Source organism: Rattus rattus, chromosome 5 (assembly GCF_011064425.1).
Source record: "Rattus rattus isolate New Zealand chromosome 5, Rrattus_CSIRO_v1, whole genome shotgun sequence".
NCBI lineage: Eukaryota > Metazoa > Chordata > Mammalia > Rodentia > Muridae > Rattus > Rattus rattus.
In genome coordinates this window covers 102634488-102654426 of record NC_046158.1, presented here as the reverse complement: position 1 = coordinate 102654426, position 19939 = coordinate 102634488, and the positions used below count along the sequence as shown (strand labels likewise).

At 40.1% G+C, this 19939-nt stretch overlaps 1 long non-coding RNA gene across 1 annotated transcript in view; it reads right to left on the bottom strand.

The window, feature by feature from the left end:
• Positions 1–19939, bottom strand: part of LOC116901897 — a 380164-nt gene that overhangs the window by 169452 nt on the left and 190773 nt on the right. Inside the window, exon 3 of the long non-coding RNA XR_004388029.1 lies at positions 11681–11761. This is a non-coding gene — a long non-coding RNA (uncharacterized LOC116901897). The remainder of the gene's footprint in view (positions 1–11680; positions 11762–19939) is intronic.

Genomic DNA, 19939 nt, shown 5'->3' with positions numbered 1-19939 from the left:
AAAATTGATTCTTTTATTCTGTGAATTTGTAGTTGCTGTTTTTCTTTAGGACGCCATTGAAAGGTCTAATTGCTGTATACGTTTCTTTGATGAGGACTTGGGATTTCATTAGACAAGGTCCCAGGTGGGTTGTCAAGTATGTTATTAGCTATGCTTTGACTAAGGAAGCAAGGAGGCAGATAGAGAACAATTGTAAGCGTTCACAGAGTTCTAACGAGAAAAGCTATTTACTAGCAGTCCTTTTCCTGGTTAAGAATGCCTGACAGGAGGCATTTATCAATGGAGAAAGTCTGCATTCTAAGTTTTAAAGCCATAAAATGGTTATAATACACACACCTGTGAGAACTCCCATCTTGGGTCTATAAAGAGGCCGTGCGAAGAAGGCTTTCTGTCCTTGCAGTGTTCTATCACTGAACATTGATTTGAAATGTTCCCTAAGTAGAAGAGGGACTCACCAGCATCCTATGAGGTGTGCAGCAGGACTGTGCATATACTGCCCTTGACCTGGCCTTAACCCTACATCCTGCACACACATTGTTCTTGACTCAGCATCTATCCCAAAGAGTGAACACATATAGCGCCCTTCACTCTGTCAACCCCAATGACTGCACACACTGTTCTGACTTAGAGTCAACCCCGGGCCCTCTACAGACAATGCCCTGGACTCAGAGCCAATTCTCAACACTGCATACACATTGCCATCGACTCAGAGTCCATCACAAACACTGCACATATATTTCTTATGATTCAGAGTCAACCCTAGGCCCCCTGTGTACATTTTCTATGACTCAGATCAACACCAAAGCCTGTGTACATATTTTCCTTAACTTAGAATCAGCCCCCGGCATTCCCAAGCGTAAACTCTGTAACGAGGGATGACTCTTGACTGCGAGTAAACCACTAACACTACACACACATTGGCCATATCTCATTGAAGCCCAAAATACACATTGACCATGACGGAGCATCAGCTCCGAGCACTGTATACACGTGACTCCTGATTCAAGTCAACCTTCAGGACTGCATAAACACAACGATGACTGAAAGTCAAGCCCAAACAGAGCACTCTCATTTCCTTGGACTTAGTATTAATTAACTCTTATCACTACACACACACGTTACCTGTGACTCAGCATCACACACCTTATTGTGACTTAGAGTCAACAGAAGGCACATGAACTATGCTTGCCTTTCGTAATTTTACAGAAGGTCAGCTTTTAAAGCACTTTTTGTTTAGTGGTCTTTCTCTCTTCATCCCACCAATTTCCTTTGAGGATCGGCCTTCTGTCTCATTTGAGTTATTTTGATGATAATGTCTTCTTTAAGAGGATTATTTGTTTAAAGTTCAAGTTAATAAAAATAACTTATCCCGTTTAATATATTCCAGAGACAGGAACAACATTTCAGGATGTTAATTGCTCATGTTACCACCCATCCATGAAACATATGCCAAAAATGCTCTGAAGACTTCCAGAATGTCTCTTGCAGCTATAAATCTTTTGCAGGTACGATTATAGGAGAACAGGAATGCAGAAAGTGCATCCGACAGCTGGAGTCAGATGTTTTACTCAAGTAAAAGTATGAAATTAGATTTAAATGAATTTAATTAAGAGGGGGAGGGGCGCGTGATTTAATATGGACATTCACCACATCCTCAGTCAAGTTTCTTCCAGCTCCAGATAAACAATGCTGCCTGTCCACTGCAGATGAGGCTCTGATGAAGTGTGGAAGGATGGACCCCACAGCCACAGCCACCAGTGTGTGCTCTCTGCTTCTCTAATGACACTGAATACATAGTTGTTTTAAAAAGACAGGACCAGTCAGGAAACTGAGCTTGGAAACTTATCTGTTTCGATTGTCTCCACCACTTGGCATTCAATGGTACACATTTCATCACTTAAAGATGGCGATTAGTAAGTCTGACTTTTAATGTACTGATACCTGAGGAAAATAGCAATACACAATGTGAGGAGGGAGGGAGGGGGAGGGAGAGGGAGGAAGGGAGGAATGTGGGACAAGAAAGGAGTGGAGAGAGCAGAAAGGTGTTCCTTTCAAATCACTTGTCTTTTGGTTTTCAAAGGAAATAAGCAAAAACAAACAAATGGCCTCTTTTAGGCTTACTATTTATCAGCCATTTTCTTTATTCTCAATTTTTGTTCAAGTTCTTTTTTTTTTTTTTTTTTTTTTTTTTTCTTTTTTCCCGGAGCTGGGGACCGAACCCAGGGCCTTGCGCTTCCTAGGCAAGCGCTCTACCACTGAGCTAAATCCCCAACCCCTTATTCTCAATTTTTAATTTTCTTGTTATTTCCTTTTTTTTTTTCAGAGCTAAGGACTGAACCCAGGGCTCTACCACTAAGCTATATCCCCAACCCCAATTTTTAATTTTCTTAAACATCTGTTTCTGTCTCTGTGCTGTGGAAGGCAGATTAATAAAATCATACAGCAAGGAATGACATGTTTATAATTATATGCAAACAAACGAATTTCATTTTGTTAAAATGTAGGTGATCAACAGATTCTGGAAAGCACACAAAATTAGGTGCCTCTTTGTTTCTTGCCAGTCCCATGTACCTAGACATTGGTAAACATTCGACCTATGAAAGTTTCCCGCCATCTCATCTTTCACAACAGCCCCGGAAGAATTTACTTAGATCGGCCATCCATGTCATCACCACCTTTCCTTAAGCTCCTCCACATCCAAGAAGGGCACCCAACACCTCTGCATCCCAGTCAGGAAACTAGCACAGTGCACAGTGAAGGCTGAATGACTGTGAGACAGCAAATCCTTAAATAAGAAGATGGTACAGTAAAGGTGGCCAGAAAGAAACACCAAGCTGTGAAGTCATGTTATAAACAGAAGCAAACAGTCAAGGAATGGATGATGAGAAGCACTAAATTGCAGTTACTGAATGCTCACTGGTTACAAGGCTCCACATCCTTGTGTCAGGGTAGTAAAACTCAGCAACCGTATAAGAAACAGAGAGCCATGCAGCACTCTGCAGCTTGCACAGCACTGTGTAGGCAACAAAGTCAGAATGTTTAGACGTCACACCCACACCCTTACCTCTATAGAACACTATTTCAGACAGAGCGGGGGTAGGCATTCATACAGAGAGACATTCAGAAATGTAACAGGATTGGATCCTGTCTTAGATTGGGGTCAGAAAATAATCCAGGAGAGCAGGTGTAGTGAGTAAACTCAACGTTAGCTCATTCATCGACACTATGAACTCTTCATTGACACAGGGTGTTTATTCCCAGAAGTGCTACACGTCAAGATCCCAGCAGAGCCTCTGCACTGAAAGAGAAGAGGGCAGACAGCTACTGTAGGATTCATACCAACCCAAATGGCCAGGGTCACTAATTGTGATACTGATTCTTTTTAATTTTATTTATTTATTTAATTTTAATTTTTTTTAGCTTTAGAGAACTCATTAGAGAACTCAATAGATGCCTTAAAGGCAAAATAGAAAACTGTTTTGCTTTCCGTATGCAATGGGTTTGAGACTTTATATTGAATTAGAACTCATATTTCAGTCTCATAAACTGACTGACTGAAGGTAGTATCCCCAATACCTATACAGAATGACCATCTCTTCTAAAGCAATATTGTTTTTGTCTCAAGTGGAAGGCAGAAGACGCACGAGCTATTTATGGCAAGGCTGCGTTTCTCAGCTCAGGTGTGCAAGCACAGACAGTCAGAGAGAAGAGCCCTCACAGCAGCTGAGGAACACATCTCTCACCTTGTGTGGGGATCCATGCCAAAGATGAGTGAAGCCTTGAAACATCTAAGATAAGAAGATGCACAGAACAAGCCAGGGAACTACTTCAAGTTAGAAGTGAAGAAGGTAGTCTGTGCACAGTTAATCACTCTCTGTGGCAAGGAGTGAAATGGGTAGAGGATAAAGAGGGAAGGGGATACATTAGTGTCAATGAGTTAGTAGAATGGAGCTGGAGCAAAGGTCAAGAGAGAACGTTAAGAAGTGCAGCAAGAATCTGTGCTGTTATATCTATTTGTGATGAGCCAGATGTGACCATCATGGCAGTGTTTCTACTGCTATTGTTGACTAAAATGGCCTGCGGAGAAGGAACCACTGTCCTCTATAATGATGATCATCACAGGAGGCAGCTTGCTCAGTGTGAGAGCACAGAGCAGAAGACCGCAGTTGGCCTCAAATCAAGAGAGCATTTGTGTATTCAAGTCAAACTGCTCTTCAGTAGGACAAGAGTCTCCCCAATAAGCAAATGCTCACCTCAAAATTTTTCATGTTCTTAAAAACTTTTGAGTCATCACTCCTGAGTGGAATAGGAAACCCCCTCATTTCCCCTCTGCATCACAGTTTCACCGCAACCATCTATTTATTTGCTCTGGGCTGGATGTGTATCGTGGGCTTTTATGGGTGGGTTATCATTTTAACCTAGGCCTTCTCTCTTCTTTCCCTGCATCAAAGTTTCATTCACTTTTGGTTCCGTCCTAGCCCTCAGACCTGAAAACCTTTGGCAGAATCCTCTGGGGTTCAGAACAGTTAACCCTAAATCTCTTCACTCTCACACCCTCTAGAAACTTCATTTTGACCTCTCTGCACTAGCAGAAACCTGATTTTATGAGGATCAATTCCACTGAAGCTCTTACAGGAGAAAGTGTTAGCTTCTCTGGACTTCTCTTATCAAGTAGCCTAATTGCATGTTACATTCCCTCTTGGTCAGTTATTACTGGACCCTGACACTTCCTCTCCTTCAACAACAAAACATCAGCAGTTGCAAGCGCAAGGCCCTGGGTTCGGTCCCCAGCTCCGAAAAAAAAAAAAAAAAAAAAAAGAAAGAAAAGAAAACATCAGCAGTTGCTCTCATAGGATCAGGCTATACTACCCCACAGGTTGCTTGGCACATGTAGTATTCTTGTCCTCATTGTAATAGTATAGGGTCCTGTGCATTCTCTGTGATGCCATTTCAATTCAAATTTTGCTCATTTTCATATTCAATGTACCCTCCTTATGATATCCCGGTTTTTTGGTGTCTGGCCTCTTTTTTTTATGGTTTACTGTCCTTTTTTTAGGCCATTTGCTTTCACAGTGACATTTGCATTTCAAGCTAATCAATAACTGAAGCCCTGCAAAATCTCAACTTTAAAAAACTTCACTTTACTATCAGAATTCCTTTAATTCTGATCACAATCACCTTAGCCGTTTAACTGTAGCTTTCATTCAGAATCTAGACTTCATCATATGTGTGTCCCTACCATATAATTCTCCCAGTATAGGCTTCCATCCTCCCTCTGATGTCATTGAAGTTCCTTGACCCCTATCAACTGTACTCAGGCTAGGGAAGCCTAATGTGTCAGTCAGATCCATGACAGATAATGAAGACAGAACTTGTACTATCATTATCTGAATACCCACCAACTTTTACCTGCCCTGTTTCTAAAGATAAGTCCTTCACTATCCTTTTCAAGATCAGGTTTTCCACCTAGACACAGACTTCTACTCACTGCTTCTTACGAAAGCTACAGAAGCAGCCCCCATGGTACCATATCCAACTGTTGTAATCTCTGCCCAAACCATGCTTGTTCTGCTAAAGTCTGAATAATTTGTGTCTGCTCTTCCAGTTCATATATTGACAGTCCAACCCTTGAGGTGAGGGCCTTGGCCAATGAGTCATTTAGGTCTCAGAATTTTCCCTCTTAAACTGATTGATCCTGAATTGCACTAAGTTATTGTTGTTGTTGTTGTTGTTGTTGTTGTTGTTGATGATGATGATGATGATGATGATGATGATGATGATGATGATGTTTTGTTCTGTCTTTAAATATGCTCGGCTCTCCTCCTCAGAGCCTTTGGGCTGTCTATTCTCCATGCCTGCTACAAGCTTTGCTGGATATCTGTCTGCTTTGGACCCTCCTGTCCTTCAAGTTTTCCTTTCCTCTTTTAGGAGATAGCTATGTAGACAGGCTTTACACTCTGTGTAAAGGTCAACTTCCTTCCCATGATCTCACCACCTCCTTCTCCATCCTTTATCCTTCCCATTTATTCATACACATATATCAGACACGTAAGAAAAATAACAAGAATATGCCATGTAGGTTTTAGATATACTTACCTTGTCTATCATTCACCTTTTCTCCCACAAGATTTTACCTACATGATTTACTCAGCCTTCCCAGTGTATAAAGCAATAATTTGCAAAGCCTGGTTGATGGCCAAAAAACATTTGTTTAGTGAGTGAGACAACAAAAGTAGATCTATGAAAGACTGTAGAAAGATAAAACAGATAGCTAAACATGACTTTCATATGGCCTAACATATTGTTTTCCTCTGAGACCTCCTTTTGGCAAAATAGGGATTTGAGAAGAGTTTAAAGTCACGATGGTTTCCCCAGTAATTTCTTGATAGTGTGGCAACGTAGCTCACTGAGTGTTATAATAGCCCTACAAATCGAAACCCACCTGTGAACAACTCTAAAGTTACTGCTTTATCTTTGTAGAAAATACATATTGGGTTTATCTGACCCTTTTTGGTAATCTCTAAAATTTTTACTTTTAATATGGTCTTTTTATTACTTTCTTAAGCACATTCTCTCTTGTCCTCTCCCTCTTTCACATGCATTAGAAATACGTAGATTCTAAAAGAAAAGTTCATACCATCTTATAAGGAGTCTAAGAAAGTATTTCTGGATGGCACAGTATGGTTAAATAGAGTATTTTTCTTATCTTGCCTTGACCATTGCATTTTCAACCAAACAAATAAACCATAAAGCTCATATAAAATGTTTTCTAGTAACATATTTTTATAAGGCAGCTTTATAAATTTAACTAGAATCTTTCAGATGGCTGATAAGACAACAGATATTATTAAAAAGCCTTTCTCCCCATCTCTCTTAATTTAGTAATATCCTTCAGTATACAGATTTTGCTTTTGATCAGAGGGTCTCAACCTGAAGAATTTTCCATTGGTCACCTTGCTTTTATGTCATCCTTTCAGATGCAAAGGGTGAGGAGGAGAAGGAGGGGAGGGGAGGAAGAGAAAGAGGAGAGGAAGAAGAAGGGAGGAGAAGGAGGAGGAAGAGGGGAGGAGGAAGAGAAGGAGAATAAGCAAAAGAAAAAGAATCTTCATTCTTGACTTTATTAGATCAATAAAAAAATCCAAGTTATAGCTGGGGCCTTTGGAATACAGTTGCTTCCTGGTTCTTTCTCTGGCCATTCCGATCAGCTGCAAAATAACTATGGATTCTTGGAACAGAAAAACTTATTATTTTCTGGACTTTCTTTGATATGCCAAAGAAAATAGCTGAGGCTTTAGAGAACAACTGTTTCTAGTATCTACTACCTTGTCTTCCTTCACTCATGAGCCTGCTCCTGAGGGTGCCAGAGAGCTTCCCATCTCATCCTCCCTGACTTCGTCTCACCTCTACTTTGACTTTGTATTAAGAAAAGCTGATTATTGGGAAGAAAAATGTAAGTTGAGTTGGAAACACTATGAATAAAAAGTACTACATCAGCCAAATTCCAAGAAACTTGACTCACCAAGTTCTTAGTACTATGATTGGCCATGACGATGGTAATCATGGCATCAATTTTCTGGCTAATTGGGTTAGCTACAGTCACACGGAAATTTGGGTACAGTACTGCACGACAACATTTCCTTACACATCATTCATACAATTCTCACTGGCTGTTCCTATAGATTAGCTTCAGAGTTGTGTAAGCCAAAGTAGTTATTGCCGTGGGGCAGAATGGGGTCTAGACAGAATTTATGAAAAGATTAGTAAGTTGTGTTATGAGAAGAGATTCTTATCAATACAGGTAGATTTGAATAGTTATGAAAGCAAAAAGAGGCTTTCATGTGTTTAGGGGTTACAGATGGGGAAGGCTACCATTCTGGAGGATGGTAATACACATAGGTAAACATATTTACAATGGAGAACCCTGGGAAAATGTACAAGTTTAATTTCTCCAAATGGAAATGGATGATATTACTGGTTGGTATTTCCTATGTCAGCCTATTTTTCTGACCCATATCCATTATGTTAACGTTCTTTTCTAGCACACTGGATTAAAATCTGGACCATTTGTGCTTAACCTCATCCATTATTCATAGACCTTGATTGCTTCTGACATTAGGATATGAACGAGGAAGTCTAGAAAATATTCCATGCCTTGCTCAATTATTGAGATTTCCTGTTTATCATTTAGGTACGTTTTCTAACAATTACAACTTTATTGCTTAAGGATATATGGCCAACAATTCTTTGCAGAGACAAACAGTATAGTGTGCTTAGGCAAATTGTGTTTTTTGACCCAACATCAGCCCCCCAATTCATATTGATTATCTTCAGCGTCTATAATGAAATGGAGTCCGAGAGTAAACTCAGGGCTTGGTGGGGGTGTTGTTTGTCCTACGGAGCAAACACTTGAAGGAGAATTTATGGGAGCAGAGGGCTGTGGGTCAATAGCTTTAAAAAAAAAAAAGCTCTCAAATGTAAACAGGCAGAGCACTTTCTGAGCTGTGAAGGAGACAAGAAAGGAGACTGATGGGGTGGGGACGATGGGAAGCAGGAAGACAACTGAAGACTGGCTTTGTACAATGGTCCACATCTGAAAGGAATTAAGGGAGATGTGGGTCTGAGAAAGCCCTCTTCTCCTGAAATGTCAACCCTTGGGACCCTTGTCTCTCCAGTTCCTGACAGGGATTGCACAGAAAACATTTTCCCCAAAGTCTCCCATGTTCTCTTCTTAGCTGTAATTCTAGAACCCTGAAATCGAAATCAGTGCATTGAACACTAGGGACAGTTCACAAATAATTCAGGGACAGATAGAGTGATTAGCTTTTGTTGTAATCATAATTCAAGGAGGAATGTCAAGAGTATTTGAACTCAGAGGAACTGCAAGCATTTGCTGACCACAAAACGGCAGCCCAGCCTGAAGAAGGTGCAATTCTACCACAGGTCAGTCTGACCAAGTGTCTTTAATGACAAGCGAAGTTTCCATGGCTAAACCCCATGTGATAATGTTAATCTCTACAATGTGTTTCTTGTGTATTTTTTTTCAGGAAATTTTTCAAAAAAGTAAAATTAATATCAATCATAGTTTTGTAGACTAAGATCTAAATCTCAACATTGAAGGAATATGCAGAAGTAAGGAAGTAAAAACCTCTTCAGCTAAGTCAGATAATGTTTGAGGGCTTGGGTAGAGGCCTGCAGATTCAAAGGTCGGATTCTTCATTACTTTCCTCAGCTCCTAGACAGCCTTTCTCAAACGAGTCTGTCTTGTTAACAGTGTCCTTATATCACAGATATGGAACGGGAAGGTGTTGCCCTTGATTCTCTACAAGACAGAAGCTCTGGGCTACATTCAGAGAAACCTCCCCATATCCTAATGCAAATCTTTAGCATAATATTTGGAACATCTTTTAAAGCTCCTCTTTCTTAATAAGAAAAATAACAGCCCAGAGTTCATGTGACTCTGTGGTTCGAAAGTCAGCCGTAAAGTACTTTCATAGAGGCTTATAATTTCATTAAGGCCAATAGCATATTCTGTGTGTGTGTGTGTGTGTGTGTGTGTGTGTGTGTGTGTGTGTGTGTGGTGTCCATATGTATGTGTTTCTCCATGCTACCCTCATTCTACTGTTTGCCCTTTCTTGCCCTTTGAAATTCTAGAAAGCATGTTGAGGTTAATTGCTGGCTCTTCTAGGATTTAATGTATTGTCTATAAATATGTGTGTTTAATTCAAACTTTATTATATAGAACTGTGAATAAAAAACATCGTGGACTGAAATCAACCAGACCCAAAGTCCATCTCTCTTAAGTGAACCTCCGTTCAGTAAAAACAGTCATTCTGAATCTACAGAGCTTCAAGTTAGACTTTACATTTACTGAGGGTATATTTTTGATGGAAGATAAGTGTACAGGAATATATTAAATATTATCTGCAGTGTAATGACACCCCTATTAAAAAGTTTACTTAAACTCTACATCTAGATAAGGAAACTATGACTCAAGCATGGGAAAAACAAAGGTTTGGTGATAGTTCTAGGAAGCACAGCTAAGGCATTGAATGAAATATGAAAGGCAACTTAAAAAAACTCAAAAGGACCCCATGACTATCAGATGCAAGATATTATGATGGAAGCAAGCGAGGTAGCCCAGGGGGAAAAGGCACATTTCATCAAACACGGTGTAACTGATCCCACTGGATCCCACATGATGGAAAGGAAGAACTGACTCCAAGAAGCTGTTTATTTACTTTTCTCATAAGGTCCAACACATAATACACAGTGACTAACTAACTAACTAACTAACTAACACAACTAACAACTAACTAGATGTAAAAACAATATTGTGTGACACTGTATTGCTAGTCCTGGTATCAATCTATACAACACATCTTCTAGCTTCCAGCATTTTCACTGTCATTTGATTCATTGTTCATAAGCAGTTTTTAAGAACACAAGCATTAAAGCAAAAGTTAACTTTTTAAATGTAACTAAGTAAAGAAGCAGACAATTTGAGAAGAACATACTGAAATGCTAAATACACCCAATTCATGGTTTTCAAATTTACAAATACAAAACCATGCCTGTTATATAAGAACATCCAACGAAATGGCAGAGAGTCATAGTCTGGTCAGTGTACCATGGACATGCTGTTAGGCTTCATTAAAATAAGGACTCGGAAGAATCCAGGATCTATTTTAGGACAGTACTCTTCAGAGAACCAGATGTGCTGAGGATAGCCACACACTACGGAGATAGATGTCTCAAGTTGAAGTGAAGAATCAGGCATTGTTTCTCAATTTATTCTATTAACCCCAACAACTCAAAACCCCACGAATTCACTAACGTCAGACGATGTGATTGCACTTGAAGTGTGTTAACCACTCCCTGGTGCGATGCCTATCTGTATTAGAATGTATACAGACACTGTGATTCCTTCAAAAAAAGTTGTAAATATTTGGTTGCTGATAGTTTCAGCATTTATTCCTTGGCATCGGATCTAAGAGTGTGTATGTATGTGTGTGCACATGCATGTAAACACACATGCAGGGGAGTGAAAGATTTCTATTTTTAAACCCATCGTTCAATAACACGATGCGAGTTCATCGGCCGGCATCTTCAACATTATGGCAATGTTTTGAAGTCCCAGCACACAGATGTGGCTCTACCGGCAGCAAGTGTCCAGTGTGGAGGCCACACCACCAGTGCCAGAAAGTCTTCTTGTTATGCAATCACTTAATTAACTACAGAACCCATTCCCTCACAACCCAGTTTCAAGACTCATGCTAAGGCTGTTACTGCCCCCTACAGAACTGAAAACAGCCACTTCCTCTTTTCTCCCACTGACACGGACTTTGTGTTCTAACAACTAATATTTCATCTCTGTAGAAACAGCTCATTGTAGGAGGTGAAAACCATGTTCCCTTCTTGGTCCAATTGTATAACTTAAGGAACTACAGCTATTACTCAATTTCTTTCCTTTAATCCAGCCTAACCATACTATCTATATTTGATGTTTAAGGATTAATCATGGGGTTTCTCTGATATTTTCTTTCGTTTTGGTAAGATAACTTACAGGAAAAATGTATAGATAGAAACTTGTTTACCTAAAGCATTTCGTTTTGCATCTAGTACAAAAATCCAGAGCCGTATAACGTTTTCTGTGTTTTGTTATTATATCTTTAAATCTTACCACTGCAGGCAAATGTGAAAATCCTTAAATTGCTGGCCTCAGAGTTCCCATGTCAACTGGCATCTGCTCAGGTTGAAGATCCTGCCAAAAGTCAAAGAAAAACATTTATGAGACAGGGCCTGATGGCTGATTATTTAATCCTGTGTGTCCAGCACTGCCAGCAAGCGTGGGCTTTGAATGCCTGCTGCTACTTTAATAATAAGCCCTCTTACACCCAGCTGAATGCAGTGTACCAATGGATGCTTCCCCCTGCTCTAATAAGAGACCGATTATCGATCTTCACCTAGATGTTCCCATTGAGACCAGGCATTCATGAATACAAACAGAAAAGAAAAATGGCACATTGCATAATTAGCTTTAATAAATAGGAGCATAATTTCTATAAAGAAAATAGTGGCCAATCTAATTTTAATGAGGCGCAAACAGGCTTTTGTTGAATATTGTACAAGAGGTATAGGGTCCCAAATACATTCAACAGTCAAACTAAACAGCAGTCTCCAAACTCTGTCTCGTCCCGTGGGATGAGCTTTGGAGGCTGGGGTGGACCACCTTGCTCTAACCACACTACTGGAATAGACAAGTACAGACTTAGAAATAGACATACTGAAATGAAAGGAAGATGAATCTTACGGGAAAAAGTGCAAAAAAATCTTAAAGATAGCATAGTGAGAACTAATTGAATTAATGTTTAATCAGCTCATCTAACCAGAGATACCTTAGATCAAAATGGATGGCTCAGACCCTGAAGATATAGCTCCGGGGGTAAAGTGCCTTCTAGAGAAGCAAGGGGTGGGGGAGGCTGTGTTCAATACCCAGTTCCCACAGAAAGGTTGTACAGGGTCTATATTTGTGACATCAGGGAGGGAGGAAGGGATAGAGACAGACTTATCCAACATCCTAGTCAATATATGAGCAATAGGCCCAATGAGGATAACATGATTGCCTATACACACAGACACTCACACGTACATATACACATGCGCACACACACACAAACACACACATACATACCACACATACATATGTATGCATGCACGCACACACACACACACACACACACACACACACACACGCACACACTCACGTGTGCTCATACCACAATTCATTGGATCAGACTTGAAAGACTCTGGGATCTCTCAGTTCTGCTCTAATGTTCCAAGTCATTTCCTAATTATAAGGTACACAGGACTGGATTGTCTATGCATCGAATTTATCCATATATTTACTCTGAGGTAACAGACACCAGTTCCCTGATTTTTCACAAATAACATAAACACATACATACATACATACATATACCATCTGAGATATTTTAAAATTAGAACATATACTGCTTAGTCCCCCTGATTTAGGTCTGTGTTTTAGAAGCATATGATTATTTATGATAGCTTTTGGATGGAAAAAAAGAAGACATCAGCCTTATATTTACCATCTGTTGAATTTTTAATGAATAAATATACTTGATTATTTTAAAGACAAAAATATGGACCAATATTAAGGATGAAAACGTGCACTCTTGAGTTTGGAAGAGGTTTTGAGCCTTTCCTCCAAGCGATCCTTAATCAAGGATCTGGGATGGCTCCAGGATGAGGCCATCCTGGTGTGCCTCACTCACAGAGCAAGCTCATGACTAAGCAGTGAGGCCACTTGGAGAGTAGTTGGTGAGAAAGCCCCTCTCTGTGAAGCTGCCACCTTGTTATGTTTGCTGATTCTGCTAACATAAGCTGAGCTCTGAATTTAGCAGGAGAGTGGGTTGGGAGGCATCAGCTGTGGTACTTACTTAAAAGGGAAACCTGCTTAAGCCTCAGAAACTGCCATCAACAAAACAGGGAGAGTTTGTGTGGGTGGCAGGATTGCTTCATGCTTGTTTCAGTTGTGCTTTGAATAAATGATAATGTGAAATCCAGGAAGCAGACACACATATTCATCCATACTGTCATTATCACACGTGCTCCAGCAATAGCCATACTGTTATTATTTAGCCAAAAACCTTGAGTAACAGTGTTTTGCATGAGGGGCTGGAATCTTCTCCTTCTCAGAGAGTTTGAAAAGCTCACGTGTTTATTCATTTGATGAATTTGCCTCCTATCTCATCTCCCACATCGGAACATGCAACTTCTCATCAGGCTTTTAAGTGGACTCTTCTGTATGAGTGTTAAAAGTCTACGGCTGGCCTCGGAGCGCTGGCTACAAGCTTGCCTCAGCTTCCACTAACACAGCAGCCTTAGACAAATGCTGTCAATCTACATCTGCACCCCACCTTCCCTCCTATAAAATAAGAACAATGATCTAGGGAATTCTGAGAATACTTTCAGCTACAGCATCATAGGAAATGCTGACATAACGGGGATGTGAAGCTGGCCAGACCCTTTATCTTGGCATATGCTCTTGGCTAATGTTGTGTGGCAGGAAGTGAAGTCCAGAAAGCCATGATAGTGTAGTGACTGTAAGATCAAAGGTTGAAACCAGAATTTCAACTCGTATATCAAGGCATACTAACCAATAAGGTTTTACAGCTCTATTCCCAGTACACACTCGCTCACTGACCAAGGAGTGTTCCTGGCAGGATTTTCTTTTCTTGGCTGACAGAGGAATACAGTGTGTCCTTTGGGGTTCTCTCACAGATTTTCTCAGGGTTAGAACATATGCCCAGATCCCTGGAGGTTTGTCCTCCCACACTCACAGCTGTACAACACACAGGGAAAAGTTATATACAAGCTTAAAACATACTCAGCATTTATAAAAACACTCTGGGGCACCTTCAGATGTATTCCAGAGACATTTCTATTACCAAAATATTTCTAGGTTATTTTCTGGTTATTTCCATGGACTCAGATCAAATCCTTATTTATTTGCCCAAAGTTCAACACTTGACAATACAATACATCTTGCAAAAACAACAGATACCCCTTGCTTTCCTGTAGAGTACAGTTTTATGGGAACCCGGGAGTGTATAATGGGAGTAAAGAGGGGCACAGTCCACAAGAGACAGGTCCATGCTGCCTGAGTTGTCTTCCTTGGAATTTTCAAATAGGTTAGGAGTCTACCTGTTCTCTTGGCATAAATCAGGTTATCCAAATCACTTTTTCTGTCTTTCCTTATTCTCCCAACACTTCTTTGCTTATCAAAATGTTACTTGTCCACTAACAACTGGGTCACACTCACCACTCTTGCTCTCCTACCGACCCTGAGCATGTACAGAACAAATCTTTTCTTCATCTCTAGTGCTGAGAGTAGAAAATTTTTCACGGCTGCTCATGCCGACTAGTACAAATCAATTAGCTCAGCATCATTTTATAGGTAAGAAGAGATTTATCCAAAAACAAACCAATGAGTGATTGGTTAAAAATAAAAAATTGCAAATCAAAGGGGAGCCAGGGTGGACAGAAACTTTAGATGGTTGAGTATTCTGCTCTTTGCAAGATACTGTTAAAATATATATGCAAACACAATACTTGGATATACATTATAATGTATATGTATATATATATAATAGACTAAATTATTATATCTTGTTCTCAGAAAATCTTACTCAGTAGATCATAATTGTTCCTAATTTACAAGTACAGTAGGTAATTTTCAGAGCGGGTAGGTAACAAGTAAGGTCACTATAATATGAGAAATTATATTAAAGGGTCACAGCATTAAGAAAGTTCAGAACCACTGATCTAAGTCTACCTAAAATAACAATAAACGTCATAGTCTGTGGTTATTTTTTTATCGTAAGGTATTTACATGTATTATTCTTAAGTACCATTAAATTTTATTTGAAAATGACAGTTATATTGAATTTTGTTTTATTTTTAAATGACAGTTCTGCTGAATTTCATTTTATTTAAAGGGATGACCAAGAGAAGTATGGTTATATTCATAATAGACAGCATTACCTAATATAGATGTGAAGTTGTTCCTTCGTGTCTACTGTGGTTTGATTTCAGCAGCACCTACAGTATACCTCATTCTGTGGATTTCAGTTCCCTAAATTTGATTAGAACTTATCTGTGTATAACCTTCAGTATATGGTAAACCATGTATAGGTTACTTATAATACATAAAACTCTGTGCCTTCGGTCTAAACTGTTATTTACATTCATCGATTGGAGAGTAGATGCCATAGTCTACATGTTCAGCAGAGAAGCATGTTTCCCCCATATATTCAGTTGGTTTGAATGAACCAAGAGCTCTGAACCCATGGATGGGGAGAGGCAACTCCACACAGTGAACTGTTAGCGAAGAGAGGACAATCAGCACATCTATCTCCTCACTGACAGTTACCTTCTAGATGCTCTTGTAAGCAAGAACATTGGAACCATCCTCTCAGCAAATGTCAAACACTCAATACATGATAAGTAACCGTTTTGTCCATGTTGTATAAAAGGTGTCCATCATTTTTTCTTTATTTTATTTTATTGGTTATTTTAATTTTTTTATATTTCAAGTGTTATCCCCTCCTCCCCCTCCCCGTCCCCCTCCTCCTTCTCCTCCTCCTCCTCAATATTGCCCTTGCCCCTTCTTCCAGACATGAGTAACCAGCATTCTATCCTCTGTTTGAAATGTTTAGATTGTTCATATAAGTGCAATCATACTGTATTTTATTATTTCTGACTCATTTCCCTTGACATAAGTAAAGGTTCATCCATGTAGTCACAAATGAGCAAATTTCCCTAGTTTTAGAGCTAAATGACATTTATGTGTAATGCGTGAATATAAAAATAACAGATATGCACACCGAGCATAATCATCATCAGGATAGCTCAGCTCAGATGGGAAGGTCTACGTCACAGTCATCTGGCTGCCTCGCTTTGTCACCATCTTTGTTTTCTTTCTGTAATAGTTCATGAGCGTTACCTGCCTAGAGACAAGAAATGTTGTATGTAGACATCAATAACATGGACACTCAAAGCTTTTTCTAATTCTATCCATCAGGTCATAAAACAGGAAACCGAGGGCTGCAGAGAGAAGAGGGGAAAGAAGGAATGTCAAAGCACTTTCTTTTCAAAGAGCAGCTCTCAAGGCTCCTCGCACAGGCTGGGGTGAGCCTGCACTTCTGAATCGGTTGCTGCGGGGCATGCGTCTCTGCATACATATGCATAATATCCTTTTCACACCTTGGAGCTAGCAGATGCTGCTTCTGCTTGGAAGGTGTTTGGTAATCCACTCGAAATCATGAGGACTCATAACTCATTTATGCAAGCGTCACACCCCTCTAGATGACAACTCTGGCTCTGAAGAATGATTGAGAGCGCCATGGATTTGGGCCAAAAAATGACAGTGAGTTGCCATCAGGAGAGCAGCTTCCAGGAGGCCTCCAGCGAGATGAGGAGACGGCTCTAGTCAGAAGAGCAAGCTCGCTCGGGCAAAATCAAAAGTCAAAACCAAGGAGGTAAGAACCGTTCTGGTCTCAACGATTAATTCTGTTACAATAAAGAAGACCCTAGGCACTTACTGACTTTACAGGTAGGTGGGTATATAACCCTATCCTGGACTCTCCATGCTAGGGAGTACTGGGCCCCAATATAGCCATTTTGCACACTGGACCTTTAAAATTGCTTAACCACTAAAGGTGGTAGAATACAGAAGGTGTATGTACAAGCAAGGGCAAGGGGAATGAAGATGTGGTCCTGGCTCTCCCAAAGTAGTCTGTAACCAGTTCGCGCTATGCTCCCTTGACCATGATCCTCAATCAAATCCTTTACAATCATTCTCAAACTTTTGCTTTCATATTACCAAGCTCATGGAACCTCTCTCTCTCCCCCTGAGGCTCCTAATAGTGTGAGATGCTATGTGTGCTTCTTAGAAGAGTGTCAGCTTTTCACAACTATTCTGTCCCTGTTAGCCCTGGCCACAGGGACTCTTTCATCCCCTCTGAACTTTATTGTCACCATGTTTTGGCCTTGACTTCACTTCTTCTAGAAAAGTTCTCTCTTCCCGGTTGGCAGGTTTTCCACCACGCCCTTTGCAGAAACAGCCGCTGTTTCACCAACAGGGAGAAGTCATTCTCATGATACCTTATACATGCCTCTACCTGACCACCTAATACCCTGCCCTGGAACTCGTTTTATTCGTTTGAATTCATACAAAATACAAATTTCTAGAGAGTAAGATCAATGCCTGTAAAAGTATGTTTTAATCCAGGACACCAAGCAAAATGCTTGGCTTCTACTGACTTTATAAATACATAGCCATTAAAACAAAAGGCACATGATTGATTTCCTTTTCATAGTATTTTAGCAAAGCAGCTGAGGGCCTTCATTCTTCTTGATGATACTGGGGAAGCCTCCCTAGCCGGTAGCAAATCAGAGTACTGATTTGCCATCTTTAACAAAAAACGATTCATCATCTTTAGCCATTTCTTTTTTTTTAATTATTAATGCATGCTTCTGGATTGATCAAGTTCCCCTAGATCACTGTGTCTCTGATTTCTAATCAGACTGCCCTGGACTGAAATTTAGAGTAGTCACCTGTCATAACCAAAGTTGGTAAAAGCTGAGAATCTAGTTTAATCCAAGTCCTTCCTGAGTAAAAGGAACAGAACGAACACACATAACCAACGAACCTGTCTTGAAGAACAAGGTGAGTGTAGCGGTCAAGATCACTCAAAATTTAGCCTCATTTCCTCACAATTCTAGGCCTTCAGAATGGAGATCCCTCATACTCAAAAGGGTTTTTCTGCCAGCATCATTTGGGGAAGATCTCCACACCCTCCTGAAGAAGTTCTTCTTTTGGGAAGCATTGCTGTTATTGGTGGAAATGTGTTTTCTTTCAAGAGTTGTGGGGCACAAAGGAGTTATGGTGATTTGAATGAGAATGGACCCCATAGGCCCATATACTTGAGTGTCTGTTTCCTAGTTGGTAGAATTCTATAGGAAGGATTAGAGAGTGTGGCCTTGTTGGCAGAGATATGACACTGTGGCCACACCACAGCCTACACTAGGCCCAGCCTCATTCTCCTTTCTACTTCTTTATTGGCTCTCAGCACCAACTTCAGTGCCACGCCTTCCGGGCTACTGCCAACTTAAATGCTTTCTTGTATAAGTTGCCTTGGTCATGGTGTCTTTTCACAGCAGCACAAGAGTAACTAAATCAGGAACTGAGAGCTACTTCTGGGAACCACGCTAACAGTGTTGCTCTTCTCCTCACAGCCATGATTCTAACTTGGGCCTTAAATTTCCAAGCTTAAAATTGTTTAAGCCTTCATAGATGGCCTTTCTATTTAGTGGATTTCTTCATATCAATATATTCTGTTTGCAGTGTCAACAATCATCTCACAAACTTTGGAAATGCAGGGTGACCTTGTGATAAAACTGTAGTCAACTGTCCTCAGAGAGCCAACCAATCAAATATCTCTCCACCTCCCAGGAGCATCATGATACCCCATTCTTTTCTCTATGCTTTTGATTGTGGGAGTATTTATGGGGAGCTATCTTTTTCTCCCCACTCCCACCCTCCCCAGCCCATGTAGATGAATTTGGATACACTCTCCAAGACACACAACTCCTCATCCTTCCCTGTACTACTGGTGTGCCATGCTCAGCTCCATAATCAAATTCATCACATTTTATCACAAGTGGTTACTTTATGCATCTTACTGATGTATCAGGTTGTAAATTCTCTAAAGATAACATTTCCTAATGAATTATGCCTCCCCCCACACACAAGGTAGATATTGGTAATTCTTTTTTGTTTAAACTGAGTTGAATTAGATTGACATGAACTCAAAACACCAAACGCACAAAATAAAGAAAGAATATTAAAAGCAGTAAGGGAAAAAGGTCAAGTAACATATAAAGGCAGACCTATTAGAATCACACCAGACTTTTCGCCAGAGACTATGAAAGCCAGAAGATCCTGGACAGATGTCATACAGACCTAAGAGAACACAAATGCCAGCCCAGGTTACTGTATCCTGCAAAACTCTCAATTAACATAGATGGAGAAACCAAGATATTCCATGACAAAAACAAATTTACACAATATCTTTCTACAAATCCAGCACTACAAAGGATAATAAATGGTAAAGCCCAACATAAGGAGGCAAGCTATACCCTAGAAGAAGCAAGAAACTAATCGTCTTGGCAACAAAACAAAGATTAGAAAAGCACACAAACATAACCTCATATCCAAATATGAAGATAACAGGAAGCAATAATCACTAATCCTTAATATCTCTCAACATCAATGGCCTCAACTCCCCAATAAAAAGTCATAGATTAACAAACTGGATACCCAACGAGGACCCTGCATTCTGCTGCCTACAGG